Source organism: Salmo salar, chromosome 29 (assembly GCF_965601325.2).
Source record: "Salmo salar chromosome 29, fSalSal1, whole genome shotgun sequence".
Classification (NCBI taxonomy): domain Eukaryota; kingdom Metazoa; phylum Chordata; class Actinopteri; order Salmoniformes; family Salmonidae; genus Salmo; species Salmo salar.
In genome coordinates, this window is record NC_138319.1 from 7992146 (window position 1) to 8007613 (window position 15468).

At 45.7% G+C, this 15468-nt stretch overlaps 1 pseudogene; it reads right to left on the reverse strand.

Moving 5' to 3' along the window:
- Window positions 1-15468, reverse strand: part of LOC106590047 (ribonuclease 3-like) — a 160822-nt pseudogene that overhangs the window by 42041 nt on the left and 103313 nt on the right.

Consider the following 15468-nt stretch of genomic DNA (forward strand, 5'->3'; position numbering starts at 1 on the left):
CACAGTGCCACTGGTTATGCAGACGTGGGGGGGTCATGAGGAGCGTATCAGCCTGTTCCTCATTGACTCCCCAGCGTTTCCGGTGGTACTGGGAGTCCCCTGGCTAGCCACGCATAACCCTCAGATTTCGTGGAGGCAGAGGGCTCTTACGGGGTGGTCGAGGGAGTGCTCAGGTAGGTGCATAGGAGCTTCCATCGGTGCGACTACGGTGGAGAGTCCAGACCAAGTCTCCACCGTGCACATTCCCTCAGAGAATGCCGATTTGGCTATCGCCTTCAGTAAGACGAAGGCGACTCTATTACCCCCCCATCGACGAGGGGATTGTGCGATGAACCTCCAGGCCGACGCGGTTCTTCCTAGGAGTCACGTGTATCCTCTGTCTCAGGAGGAGACAGTGGCTATGGATACATTCGTCACTGAGTCCTTGAGACAGGGATACATTCGGCCATCTAAGTCCCCCGTCTCCTCAAGCTTTTTTTTCGTGAAGAAGAAGGAGGGAGAACTGCGCCCATGCATTGACTATAGAGGTCTAAATGCTATCACAGTGGGTTTCAGTTACCCGCTACCTCTCATTGCTACGGCAGTGGAGTCATTTCACGGGGCGCGCTTCTTCACGAAATTAGATCTCAGGAGCGTGTATAACCTGGTGCGTATCCGAGATGGAGACGAGTGGAAAACCACATTTAGTACCACATCAGGCCATTATGAGTACCTCGTCATGCCGTATGGGTTAAAGAACGCTCCCGCTGTCTTCCAATCCTTGGTGGACGAGGTCCTTCGGGACATGCTCGGGCAGGGTGTGGTGGTGTACATCGATGACATCCTGATTTGCTCCGCCACACGCGCCGAGCATGTGTCCCTGGTGCGTAAAGTGCTTGGGCGGCTGCTGGAGCATAACCTATACGTCAAGGCTGAGAAATGTGAGTTCTCCAAACGAGCCGTCTCATTTCTAGGATATCGCATTTCCACCTCGGGGGTGGAGGTGGAGTGTGACCGCGTGACGGCTGTGCGTAATTGGCCAACCCCAACCACTGTCAAGGAGGTGCAGCAGTTCTTGGGGTTCGCTAATTATTATCGGAGGTTTATCCGGGGTTTTGGCCAGGTGGCGGCTCCCATTACCTCACTGATGAAGGGGGGGCCGGTGTGGCTACGATGGTCAGCAGAGGCGGACAGAGCCTTCCATCATCTGAACGGTTCTGTTTACCAACGCACCCGTCCTGGCGCATCCGGACCCCTCTTTGCCATTCATAGTGGAGGTGGACGCGTCCGAGGCTGGGGTAGGAGCTGTGCTATCGCAGCGCTCGGGCGTTCCTCCGAAGCTCCGCCCATGTGCCTTCTTTTCTAAGAAGCTGAGCCCGGCGGAGCGCATCTATGATGTGGGGGACCGGGAGCTGTTAGCCGTGGTCAGGGCTTTGACGGTGTGGAGACATTGGCTTGAGGGGGCACGTCACCCTTTTCTCATCTGGACCGACCACCGTAACCTGGAGTATATTCGGGCAGCGAGGAGGCTTAATCCCCGTCAGGCAAGGTGGGCCATGTTTTTTTACGAGGTTTCACTTTACCCTATCGTACATTCCAGGTTCCCGGAACCGGAAGGCTGACGCACTGTCGCATCTCTACGACACCGAGGAGCGGACCATCGATCCTACTCCCATACTTCCCGCCTCCTGTCTGGTGGCACCAGTGGTATGGGAGGTGGATGCGGACATCGAGCGGGCGGGTCGGTCAGAACCCACTCCACCCCAGTGTCCCATGGGCCTGAAATACGTTCCGCTTGGTGTTCGCGATCGCCTTATCCGATGGTCCCACACTCTACCCTCCTCGGGTCATCCTGGGGTGGAACGGACAGTGCGGGGCCTGAAGGGAAGGTACTGGTGGCCCACCTTGGCTGAGGATGTTCGGCGTTATGTCTCTTCCTGTTCGGTATGCGCTCAGTGCAAGGCTCCTAGGCACCTGCCTCGAGGGGAATTACAGCCCCTCCCCGTTCCACAACCGCCTTGGGCTCACCTCTCGGTGGATTTCCTCACGGATCTCCCGCCGTCCCAGGGGAATACGGCGATCCTGGTCGTTGTGGACAGGTTCTCTAAGTCCTGCCGTCTGCTCCCTTTGCCCGGTCTTCCTACGGCCCTGCAAACCGCGGAGGCCCTGTTCACCCATGTCTTCCGGCACTATGGGGTGCCCGAGGACATCGTATCTGATCGGGTCCCCAGTTCACGTCCAGGGTGTGGAGATTGTTCATGGAGAGGCTGGGGGTCTCGGTCAGCTTGACCTCGGGGTTCCACCCCGAGAGTAATGGGCAGGTAGAGCGCATTAACCAGGATGTGGGCAGGTTCCTGCGGTCGTATAGCCGGGACCGGCCAGGGAAGTGGGCGCAGTTCGTGCCATGGGCCGAGATGGCCCAGAACTCTCAGCGCCACTCCTCTACCAACCTGTCACCCTTCCAGGTGGTATTGGGGTATCAGCCGGTCCTGGTGCCATGGCAACAGAGCCAGACGGAGGCTCCTGCGGTGGAGGCATGGGTGAAGCGCTCTCAGGAGACCTGGAATGGTGTCCAGGAGTGCCTAAGGAGGGCTTGTGAACGACACAAGGAGAGCGCTGACCGCCACCGCAGTGACGCCCCCGTGTATAATCCGGGAGACAGAGTCTGGCTCTCGACCCGGAACCTGCCTCTCTGCCTGCCCTGCCGGAAGCTGGGTCCTCGGTTTGTGGGGCCGTTCAAAGTCCTGAGGAGGATAAACGAGGTGTGTTACAGGTTACAACTCCCTTCATATTACCGCATTAACACCTCGTTTCATGTGTCTCTCCTCGGCCGGTGGTAGCTGGTCCGCTGCAGGACGATGAGGTGCTGGAGGTCCCCCTGCCCCCCCTGGACATTCGGGGGGCCCCGGCGTACACAGTCCGAGCCATCCTGGACTCCCAACGTCGGGTAAGGGGCCTGCAGTACCTCATGGACTGGGAGGGGTACGGTCCGGAGGAGAGGTGCTGGGTTCCGACGACGGACATTCTAGATCCACCTATGCTACAAGAATTCCACCGTCGCCGTCCGGATCGGCCGGCGCCTCGCCCTACGGGCCGTCCACGAGGCCGGCGTCAGGGGAGGGGTACTGTCACAGTATCTAACGAAGGTGGCGCCCCTCCTTGGTTGGGCGGCGCTCGGCGGTCGTCGTCGCCGGCCTATTAGCTGCCACCGATCGTTGTTTCTGTGTCTTTTGGTTTTGTCTGTCTATCCCGCACCTGTTTTGTGTCTGTCATTAGTGGGGGGTTATTTAGTGTGTATTTTCAGTTTGGGTTCTCGTGCGGGATTGTTTATTGTCCACTCAGGACAGTTGCGAGCATAAGCTGTTTTTTTCGCTGTTATTGTCTATTGTATTGCCGGGCTGCGCCCCGTGCGCTTTTTTCCAGTGTGTTTATTTTGGGAACGTGTTTTTCCCCTGGCGGACTTCGCCACGCGCCCTGTGCCCTACGGCTATTGCGTTTGCAATTATTATTAACCTGTTAGGGCTAGGGGGCAGTATTTGCACGGCTGGATAAAAAAATGTACCCGATTTAATCTGGTTACTAATCTTACCCAGTAACTAGAATATGCATATACTTATTATATATGGATAGAAAACACTCTAAAGTTTCTAAAACTGTTTGAATGGTGTCTGTGAGTATAACAGAACTCATTTGGCAGGCAAAACCCTGAGACATTTTCTGACAGGAAGTGGATACCTGATGTGTTGTATTACCTTTAAACCTATGCCATTGAAAAACACAGGGGCTGAGGAATATTTTGGCACTTCCTATTGCTTCCACTAGATGTCACCAGCCTTTACAAAGTGTTTTGAGTCTTCTGGAGGGAGATCTGACCGAACAAGAGCCATGGAACGATGATGGCCCATTAGACACCTGGCGCGCGAGTTCATGTTGGGTACCCTCGTTCCAATACGTTATAAAAGAGAATGCATTCGTCCACCTTGAATATTATTCATGTTCTGGTTAAAAAAGGCCCTAATGATTTATGCTATACAACGTTTGACATGTTTGAACGAACGTAAATATATTTTTTCCCCTCGTTCATGACGAGAAGTCCGGCTGGCTTAGATCATGTGCTAACAAGACGGAGATTTTTGGACATAAATGATGAGCTTTTTTGAACAAAACTACATTCGTTATGGACCTGTGATACCTGGAAGTGACATCTGATGAAGAGAATCAAAGGTAATGGATTATTTACATAGTATTTTCGATTTTAGATCTCCCCAACATGACGGCTAGTCTGTATCGCAACGCGTATTTTTCTGGGCGCAGTGCTCAGATTATTGCAAAGTGTGATTTCCCAGTAAGGTTATTTTTAAATCTGGCAAGTTGATTGCGTTCAAGAGATGTAAATCTATAATTCTTTAAATGACAATATAATATTTTACCAATGTTTTCTAATTTTAATTATTTAATTTGTGGTGCTGACTTGACTGCCGGTTATTGGAGGGAAACGATTTCCTCAACATCAATGCCATAGTAAAACGCTGTTTTTGGATATAAATATGAACTTGATAGAACTAAAAATGCATGCATTGTCTAACATAATGTCCTAGGAGTGTCATCTGATGGAGATTGTAAAAGGTTAGTGCATCATTTTAGCTGGTTTTATGGTTTTGGTGACCCTGTCTTTGAATTGACAAAACATTACACACAACTCTTGTAAATGTACTGTCCTAACATACTCTAAATTTATGCTTTCGCCGTAAAACCTTTTTGAAATCGTAAAACGTGGTTAGATTAAGGAGATGTTTATCTTTCAAAGGGTGTAAAATAGTTGTATGTTTGAAAAATTTGAATTTTGACATTTATTTGGATTCAAATTTGCCGCTCTTGAAATGCACCTGCTGTTGATGGAGTGCACCACGGGTGGGACGCTTACGTCCCACCTAGCCCATATAGGTTAAAACACTGTTGCTCCGGCCCTCTGTCTCCTGCTCCTGATTCCACATCTCCACTGGTCCTAGACAGCCATGACATAAGCAGGGAAGAGAAACACAGCAGTTCTTCACCCAATTGAAATCGACCTGATTGAAATGTCAGCAACTTTATAAAATCAATGATTTCACCATTGATTTAAACATGCAGTTTGATTTAATATAAAAGCATTTGGAGAAAATGTTACCGATGTTGGCATCTGAAATTACCTCTAGGGTCAAATCAAGTCTAACAATATCTCAGACAGTATTCGAAAAAATGTGTCAACAACAACACAATAAATGTGTCAGAATTAAAATAAACCTTTAATAAAGTAAGCTAACAAAATGTGTGCATGCTTACTGTAAATATACATAATACACTCCCTGCAAGTAATGGCTTAAAACATAAAAAAAGCTAACTTATTAACTTAAACTACAAACTATGAATATAAATTAAATCAAGTGAAATGGGCCTCCAAGACCTCACAGAGACAGAGACAGAGACAGAGAGAGAGAGAGAGAGAGAGAGAGAGAGTGAGAGAGAGAGAGAGAGAGAGATGTTAACATGTTTCCCATGCCAATAAATCCCAGAGAGAGAGAGACAAATTAACAGAGGGAGAAAGAGAATGACTCTATTCGCATGAGAGAGAAGGATTAACAACCAAAGCCACGGGCCAGCCAGTAAATATAATCAACAACATTTAAAAACTCAATTTCCCATGGGGGAGTGGGGTTGTGACCTCCCTAGCGGAGTCGGGCCATGGCTGGAGAGGGGCTTTAGTGTACCCTGGGAGGACTACACAGGCTGTAAAAGCCACAGGATTAGGCATTGGGCCAACTAGCCATGACATAAGCAGGGAAGAGAAACACAGCAGTTCTTCACCCAATTGAAATCGACCTGATTGAAATGTCAGCAACTTTATAAAATCAATGATTTCACCAGTCCATCCATCACTACTGGATTGGGATGGAGGATGGACTGGGCGGAGAGGCAGGCAGCAGGCCCTGTGACTATGTGCACAAAGCTCTGAAGACTGGAAGACACTCCTACTGTAGACTAGATGTCTCATACTGAACAAGGCTGGGGATATATAGTTTGCTTCCCAAATGGCACCCTATTCCCTATATAGTGCATTTCTTTTGACCAGAGCACTAGTGGAAAATGAGGACCTAGCTAAAGATATAGAGATGTACACTAATGGGGGTGTTTTAGCACTGTTATGAGAGTTATGAGAGAATATTCTTAATGACGCGCACGCATGCACACGCTCACACACACACCCCTCCCATACGGTCCTCAGTGTGAAAGATTTGGCCAACAGGCGACAGTGCGTGAACATAACACCAATGGCGTCCTCAAAGTCCGTCAGCTTCTGAAGCACCGGAGACATCTCGATCAGCTGCCTGTCTATCTCTGGCTCCTGCACCTGGGAACACAACATTTACAGCTAAACACTTCAGGAAATGAGCGGTTTCTGGGAACTTCCAAAACTGATCACATCAGTTTTGTAAGTAAAACTGAATAAGTAAGTCTGTCTTTTATCTGCCCTGCAGAACCAATCAAAAAGTGATTTTGGCCATCCAGGACTGGAGCAGCCTATCCCGGCGCTAGAGTATTGGGTTGGGATCACAGATTAGGGCTCGACTATAGGCTTGCTTGGTAGTTTAGTGAATTGGGAGGATATAGGGTTTTAACAGAGACAGATAGGCTAAACCTGGCGGGACACTGAATACTTATGATGACCTCCCTTATTAAGGGTTAATGCCACATGGTCAAAGTTAGGCTGGCACAGATCGGGAGGACCTCAAGAACGTTCCTGAGGTTGAATTTTGCTTCTAACCCTAACGGTTCTCCCGCTGTCACCCAAAAGCACCTGAAATTTAGGGCCAGGCTTCATTTTGGGCATACTTTTTTTCATGGTCGCTGCGCTCAGACCGAGCGAGCTACGGTCAAGCGGGGCATCTCGTTGAACTCGGCACAGCCTAGAGATTATGGTAATGCCATTGCAGGCTCTGTGTGTCTTTAAGCCCCACACTGTGTCACCCCATCCTTGCTGTGTGTGTGTGTGTGTGTGTGTGTGTGTGTGTGTGTGTGTGTGTGTGTGTGTGTGTGTGTGTGTGTGTGTGTGTGTGTGTGTGTGTGTGTGTGTGTGAGAGAGAGAGAGAGCGCTTTTCTTTGACATCTGCTTGGAGAAATGACAGATTTACAGTTCATGAGGGTTGCCTAATCACACATTTGAAGTTTTGAAAAGATCTGACCTTTTTAATCCTTCGAAACAGCCCCTATGACCCCATTTTAAGGCACTTCCGGTTGACACAGGAAGCTGAAAGTAAACACATATCCTCCTTGGTGTAAGCTCTTATAGAATATTGAGTTTTAAGTCTATATGTTAAGAACTGACTTATTTACAGAGGGTTGAATGAGTGTGTGTTATTTCAGAAAATCACAGAAAATCACAGAAATCTCGCAGAGCTCCGAAACCCACCTTAACGGATACTTCTGAACACGCTGCAACTGGATCTGTAACTCTTTTTTTTTTTTGTTTGTTTTTTTTTTTAACATCACCAATTCTACATTGTACGATTTCTCTTAAATTACGATAGATAAATGTCTGGTTCTTTTTTCCTGACACCGTAGGTTCATGTACTTTGACGTGAAGCGGTCAAATTAGCGCTCTATTTTCGTTTTTGACCTTTAATCACAGAAAAATGGCCTTAACTCAAAAAGCGTTGAGGCCTCGATGCGATCTTGTTCGGGGCTAACTGCCCATTATGCCAAACCTATGCTCACCAAGTTTCATCTTCGAAGTCTTTTCCATTTAGGAGAAATGGCCATGTCGTGATTGGTGATGTTTTGTACATTTGCAATAAGATTCCATTCGCCATCTGCTGGAATTTACTGGGACAGCGGAAAAATGACCAAAATTTGAACATTTTATAAAACAGAAACCAAATGTCCGAGAGAGTTCGTTCGATGACTTCCCGGAAGATCTGGCCCCATTGCATGGCCCGCCGCGTCCGTGAATTTTACAAACATTCGCGAACGTCTAGTAAATTTGCAATATGGAGTTTCTCATCAATCATACAGCAAATGCCAAAATGTGCCCTTCATGTATGGAGGAAATATGCTAAAATGCATTCTTTAAATCAGGAGAGGGCTGACTGAGTGTGTGTTGTGTGTTCAATCAGGAGAGATACTTATAGATTCATTCATTAGCCTGTATTTAACCAGGCAAGTCAGTTAAGAACAAATTCTTATTTACAATGACGGCCTAGGAACAGGGGGTTAACTGCCTTGTTCGGGGCAGAATGACAGATTTTTACCTTGTCAGCTCGGGGATTCTATCTAGCAACCTTTTGGTTACTGGCCCAACGCTCTAACCACTAGGCTACTTGTCAGCCAATCCCGGATGACGCTGGGCCAATTGAGCGCCGCCCTATGAGACTCCCAATCACGGCCAGTTTTGATACAGCCTGGAATCGAACCAGGGTCTGTAGTGATGCCTTTAGCACTGAGATGCAGTGCCTTAGACCGCTGTGCCAGCCTGTAGCAGAGAGAAGTATCTAATTGGTCTCTGGCTTGCTACTGCTGGAGGTTTGATCAAGATATTTCCCTCATTGAAAACAAACATCGAGCTACATCGTCCCAAATGGCACCCTGTCCCCTAGTGCAGTTCTCTTGATGAGAGCCCAATGGTCCCTTGTCAAAAGTAGTTCACTATATAGGGAATAGAATCGCATTTGGGACGTAGTCATCATTAAATATATACATGAATTCACCTTATTCACTTGGCTGACTTCACATGTATAAACACTGTACTCTAAGTAGGTAAGTACAACATGTATGTAAAGTTTCTATAACAGTATCTATCAACTCCAGTCTGCCTGATGCATATGGTACAGTACAGTTAAAGTCACAATCCTGAGTGTATATATACCATGGATTCCAATTACCATTGGAGAGCAGTAAATATTGCAGATTGTACCTTTGAGTTCATGTTTGGTTTCATTTAAGCAATATAGACTAAGCAGCGGTGGTATAGCTAGATGCCCAGTGTCAAAGAAACAGAGTGGTTGGTAGCTAGTCAGAGATGTATTTTTAAACTCTACATTTTAATTGGATGGCTGCTGACAATATCATGCTTCCGTCTTCCCACTTTAGCACCAAAGAAGACTTTCAATTCTGCCGTCCTCTTAATTAACAAAACTCTTTAAATGCCACACGTCACCACTAACAGCATTGGATGAGTCAAGCATTCATAACACTGTAGCGTGCACACATGCACACGCTCAGACACGCACACTCTTTCAGTCTGGCATTTGGAATTATTTTTCTGACTTGATTTCCATGTGAGTTTTTCTTAAGGGGATGATGGCTGGTAGCAACACTTCAAAATAACAAAGTTAAATACATTCTGATTTAAAAAAACAAATGTCGGAACCAGCTTTAAAGTCTCAATTTCAGAACACTCCGACCATACAGAAAACCTGAGCCCTACTGGCCCTCTGAGCTTTCTAGCTCTCACAGCCCTGGCCTAAAGTATAGAGAGAAGTCTCAGTCTCAGTATTCATACCCATTCAAACTGAACCAATGTGAAGTTTGTGTTGAGTGCGGAAGTAAATCACACAGTGGTCAATTATTTTGGAGAACTGTGGGTGATGAGTGAGGCAGGCGCTGGTGCAGAGAGAGAAAGGGAGGGGAACAGGGAGAACATGTGTGCATGCTGTCAACCAGGAACCATTCTGCTCTGGTCACTCCCTCTACAGACTGACTGAGCCAGGAGTGCAGAGCAGGCATTAGGCTTGGACGGTATACCGTATAAAGTGCAGTCATCTTGTGCACTAGGTTAATAGATAAACAGATCGCATTCTTCATTTAAACTTTTGCATTACTTGTTCATTATGCAGCCATTCCACAAAGAGCTGATTGAGCCAGCCACATGGTATGTTTGTTTACAAAGAGCAAACGGAAGCTTTCGTGACGTGAAGATCCACTGTTGTGCAGCACAAGATCATGTTACTCTTGAAATTCACTACTAATGTTTGCCAGCTAAATATCTCAAATAAAATCGTACTTGTCTCATTCTCCGAAATACAATGGGTGTAGACTTTACCGTGAAATGCTTGCTTACAAGCCCTTCCCAACAATGCAAAGTAAAAAAAAGAAAAAAAAATGAATAGTAACACGAGGAATAAAACACACAAAAATGAAGCTATATACAGAGAGTACCAAAACCATATCAATGTGCAGATGTAAAAGGTATTTGAGCTAGATATGTACATAAAGGCAGGATAAAGTGACTAGACATCAGGATAGATAATAATAAGAGTAAGAAGAGTGGAAGTGTGTTTGTATATGTGTGTTGTGTCGGTATGCATGTGTGTGTTATGTGTGTGTGGTGGGGATTTGTGAGCGTGTCGGTGTAGTGTGAGTGAGTGTGTACTGTATGAAGTGCGTATATACACTCACCTGCCAGTTGATTAGGTACACCCAACTAGTACCCCCTTTTTTGTCTCCAGAACAGCTGGAATTCATCGGGGCATGGATTCTACAAGGTGTCGGAAACGTTCCCCAGGGATGTTGATCTATGCTGAAGCGATGGCATCACACAGTTGCTGCAGATTGGAATGCGGTACATTCATGCTGCGAATAACCCATTCCATCTCATCCCAAATAAGCTCTATTGGGTTTGGTCATCAACAATGTTCAGATACGCTGTGGCTTTCAATCGTTGCTCAATTTATATCAAGGGACCTAAAAAATATTCCCCACTCCAGTACACCACCACCACCACCGCCTGTACCGTTGACACCAGGCAGGATGGGTCCATGGACTCATGCTGCTTACACCAAATCCTGACTCTGCCATCAACATGATGCAACAGGAACTGGGGAATCGTTGGACCAGGCAATGTTTTTCCACTCCTTAGTTGTCCAGTGTTGGTGATCGCTTGCCCACTGGAGCCACTACATCTTGGTTTTAGCTGATAGGAGTGGACCCCATTGTGGTCGTTTGCTGCAATAACCTGTTGGGGATAGGGGGCAGTATTTGCACGGCCGGATAAAAAACGTACCCGATTTAACCTGTTGGGGCTAGGAGGCAGTATTTTCACGGCTGGATAAAAAACGTACCCGATTTAATCTGGTTACTAATCCTACCCAGTAACTAGAATATGCATATACTTATTATATATGGATAGAAAACACCCTAAAGTTTCAAAAACTGTTTGAATGGTGTCTGTGAGTATAACAGAACTCAAATGGCAGGTCAAAACCTGAGAGATTCCTTTACAGGAAGTGGCCTGTCTGACCATTTCTGGAACTTCTTTGCCATCTCTATCTTTTACAAAGGATCTCTGCTCTAACGTGACACTTCCTACGTCGTCCATGGGCGCTCAGAGCCCGGGAAAAAACAGAATGTCGTCATCCCAGCCCCAGGCTGAAACACATTATCGCCTTTCTCAAGTGGCCGATCAAGGGACTGTGGGCTTAGGCGCGTGACCTGGCCGCCCCCGTCTTTGTGATTTTTTGCTCTGTTTGCCGAAAAGGACATTCCCGGTCGGAATATTATCGCTTTTCTACGAGAAAAATGGCATGAAAATTGATTTTAAACAGCGGTTGACATGCTTCGAAGTACGGTAATGGAATATTTAGAAATTTTTTGTCACGAAACGCGTCGGGCGCGTCACCCTTCATCACCCTTCGGATAGTGTCTTGAACGCACGAACAAAACAGAGGATATTTGAACACAACTATGGATTATTTTGAACCAAACCAACATTTCTTATTGAAGTAGAAGTCCTGGGAGTGCATTCTGACGAAGAACAGCAAAGGTAATCAAATTTTTCTAATAGTAAATCGGAGTTTGGTGAGGGCCAAACTTGGTGGGGTTCAAAATAGCTAGCCATGATGGCTGGGCTATCTACTCAGAATATTGCAAAATGTGCTTTTGCCGAAAAGCTATTTTAAAATCGGACATAGCGATTGCATAAAGGAGTTCTGTATCTATAATTCTTAAAATAATTGTTATGTTTTTTGTGAACGTTTATCGTGAGTAATTTAGTAAATTCACCGGAAGTGTTCGGTGGGAATGCTAGTTCTGAACGTCACATGCTAATGTAAAAAGCTGTTTTTTGATATAAATATGAACTTGATTGAACAAAACATGCATGTATTGTATAACATAATGTCCTAGGGGTGTCATCTGATGAAGATCATCAAAGGTTAGTGCTGCATTTAGCTGTGGTTTGGGTTTATGTGACATTATATACTAGCTTGAAAAATGGGTGTCTGATTATTTCTGGCTGGGTACTCTGCTGACATAATCTAATGTTTTGCTTTCGTTGTAAAGCCTTTTTGAAATCGGACAGTGTGGTTAGATTAACGAGAGTCTTGTCCTTAAAATGGTGTAAAATAGTCATATGTTTGAGAAATTGAAGTAATAGCATTTCTAAGGTATTTGAATAACGCGCCACGGGATTCCACTGGCTGTTGAGTAGGTGGGACGATTTCGTCCCACATACCCTAGAGAGGATAACCCATCTGTGACAAGGATCGACAAGTTGGGCATTTCAAGATGCTGTTCTGCACACCACTGTTGTACTATGCCGTTATTTGTCTGTTTGTGGCCCTCCTGTTAGCTTGCACGATTTTTTCAATTCTCCTTCGACTGCTCTCATCAACAAGCTGTTTTCGCCCGCAGGACTGCCGCTGACTGTATGTTTTTTGTTTGTTTCTGAGATACCAACAATCATACCACGCTCAAAGCCACATAGGTCACTCATTTTTCCCATTCTAATGTTCAATCGAACAGTAACTGAATGCCTCGATCCCTGTCTGTGTGCTTTATATAGCGATCCACAGCCATGTGACTCACTGTCTGTTGGAGCGATTCATCTTCATGAATGGGGTGGTGTTCCCAATACATTGGCTGGTCAGTGTATAGTCTTGTGAGTGTGCATACAGTCAGTGCAAGATAGGGTCAATGTAGATTGTCTGCATAACCATTTAATTAAATATTTAACAGCTATATGGCTTAAGGGGTAGAAGCCGTATCGGTACTTTAACTAACACAGCCTGATGTAGACGTCCTGGATGGCAGGGAGCTCGGCCCCAGTGATGGATTGGGCCGTCCACACCACCCTTTGTAGAGCTTTGCAGTCGAGGGTGGTGCATTTGCCATATCAAGCGGTGATGCAGCCAGTCAAAATGCTCTCGATTGTGCTGCTGTATACATTTTTGAGGATCCGAGGGCCCATGCTAAATCTTTTCATCCTCTTGAGGGGGAAGAGGCTCTGTCGTCTGTGGAGTCGTGCCTGGCCACTCAGTCGTGGGTGAACAGGGAGGACTTCTGTCAGGACGTCCGGGATCCAGATGCAGAGGGAAGGGTTCTGTCCTAGGGTCCTGAGCTTGGTGATCAGCTTGGAGGTGTCTATGGTGTTGAATGATGAGCTGTAGTCTATGAACAGCATTCTCACACATTTTTTTCTCCTCTTGTCCAGGTGGAAGAGGGCAGTGTGAAGTGCATTTGAGATTGCGCCATCTGTGGATCTGTTGGGGTGGTATGCGAATTGGAGTGGGTCCAGGGTGTCTGGCATGCTGTTTATGTGTGTAATGACAAGTCTTTCAAAGCAATTCATAATTACAGACGTGAGTATTAAAGGGCGATAGTCATTTAGGCAGGTTACCTTGGAGCTCTTGGGAACAGGTACAATGGTAGTATGCTTGAAACATGTTGGGATTACCAACTGGGACAAGGAGAGACTGAACATTTCAGTGAAAACACTTGCCAGCTGGTCTGCGAATGCTCCGAGAACGTGACCTGGTATTCCGTCTGGCCCGGCGGCCTTGCAAGTGTTAACCTGTTTAAAAGTTTACTCACATCAGCCATAGAGAGCGAGATCACACAGTCATCTGGAACAGGAGCTTTCATGCAGGACTCAGTGTTGTATTCCTTGAAGTGAGCATGAAAGGCATTTCGCTCGTTTTGGAGTTCTACATCACTGGGCATCATTGACTGCAAGACCTGCCACATCTGACAAGTGTCAGAGCTGGTGTAATAGAATTCTACCTTCCTCCTATATTGTCCTTTTGAATGTTTGATGTCTTGTTGGAGGTGGTAGCGGGCTTTCTTGTATGCGTTCATGTCCATGTCCTGTTCTTTGTAAGCAGTAGCTCTAGACATTAATTCCAGCAAGGATAGTGCCTTTATTTCATGCTTTTTGGTTTGGTTACATTCATATAGTCACTGTGGGACGACGTTGTTTATGCACTTATTGACTGATGTGGTAAACGCCTCAATGCTATCGGATGAATTCCGGAACATATCGCAGCCTGTACTAGCAAAACATTATTGGAGCTTTGAGTGAGGGGTGCGCCAGCCTTGCGTCTGCATCATTGGACCACTTTCGTATTGAGCACTCACTAGAACTCCCTGTTTGAGCTTTTGTTTGAAAACTGGGAAACAGTTTTGAGCCTGTAATCAAACCCACAAATGCTGATGCTCCAGATACTCAACTAGTCTAAAGAAGGCCAGTTGTATTGCTTCTTTAATCAGGACAACAGTTTTCAGCTGTGCTAACATAATTGCAAAATCAATTAGCCTTATAAAATGATAAACTTGGATTAGCTAACACAACGTGCCATTGGAACACAGGAGTGATGTTTGCTGATAATGGGCCTCTGTTCGCCTATGTAGATATTCCAAACAAAATCTGCCGTTTCCAACTACAATAGTCTTTTACAACATTAACAATCTCTATACTGTATTTTTGATCAATTTGATGTTATTTTAATGATCAAAAAATGTGTTTTTCTTTCAAATAAATATATATATATATATATATATATATATATATATATATATATAAAACACACACACACACACACACACACACACACACACACACACACACACACACACACACACACACACACACACGATCAAGCTTCATGGTTACAGCAGACACAATCAATCCCCTCTGAGGTCAAGATCACTGCTGTCTATTATTTGTTTTGTGCGTGTAGCAAACCTATTGACATAGTTGTACAACTTTATGAGCTGGGTTGTCTGTCCTTGCAATTTGTTTATGTTTGCTTGCGCTTGTTAGCATTTACAGTGGCAAGTGTCCACAATTTAGTTTTTTTAACGTTTGGAACGAATTAGCAGCCTCTTGCTGGTAATACTGTAAAACACGGTATGGTACAGAAACGGTATGAAAATACACAAATCTATATACCGCCCAAACTTAGCAGGCAGGCAGAGCTAACCCATGGTGTTAATGCTAATGTATGAACATGGGCAGGCGCACACGCACATGTACACCTACAATCCTGGATATTCTTTATTTAATAAAAGTTATTAATAAAAACAAAGATAGCTTGGCATCACCATAAGCCTGGGCCTCATTATTGGTGAATTGCTTTCAGCTAACTAACTCCTGATGATCATCAGCCTTTGTGTTCTGCCTGGGGCCAGAGTCATCTTGTTACCCTGTAGGCTGAGAGAGGGAGAGGCAACTGGTAACCA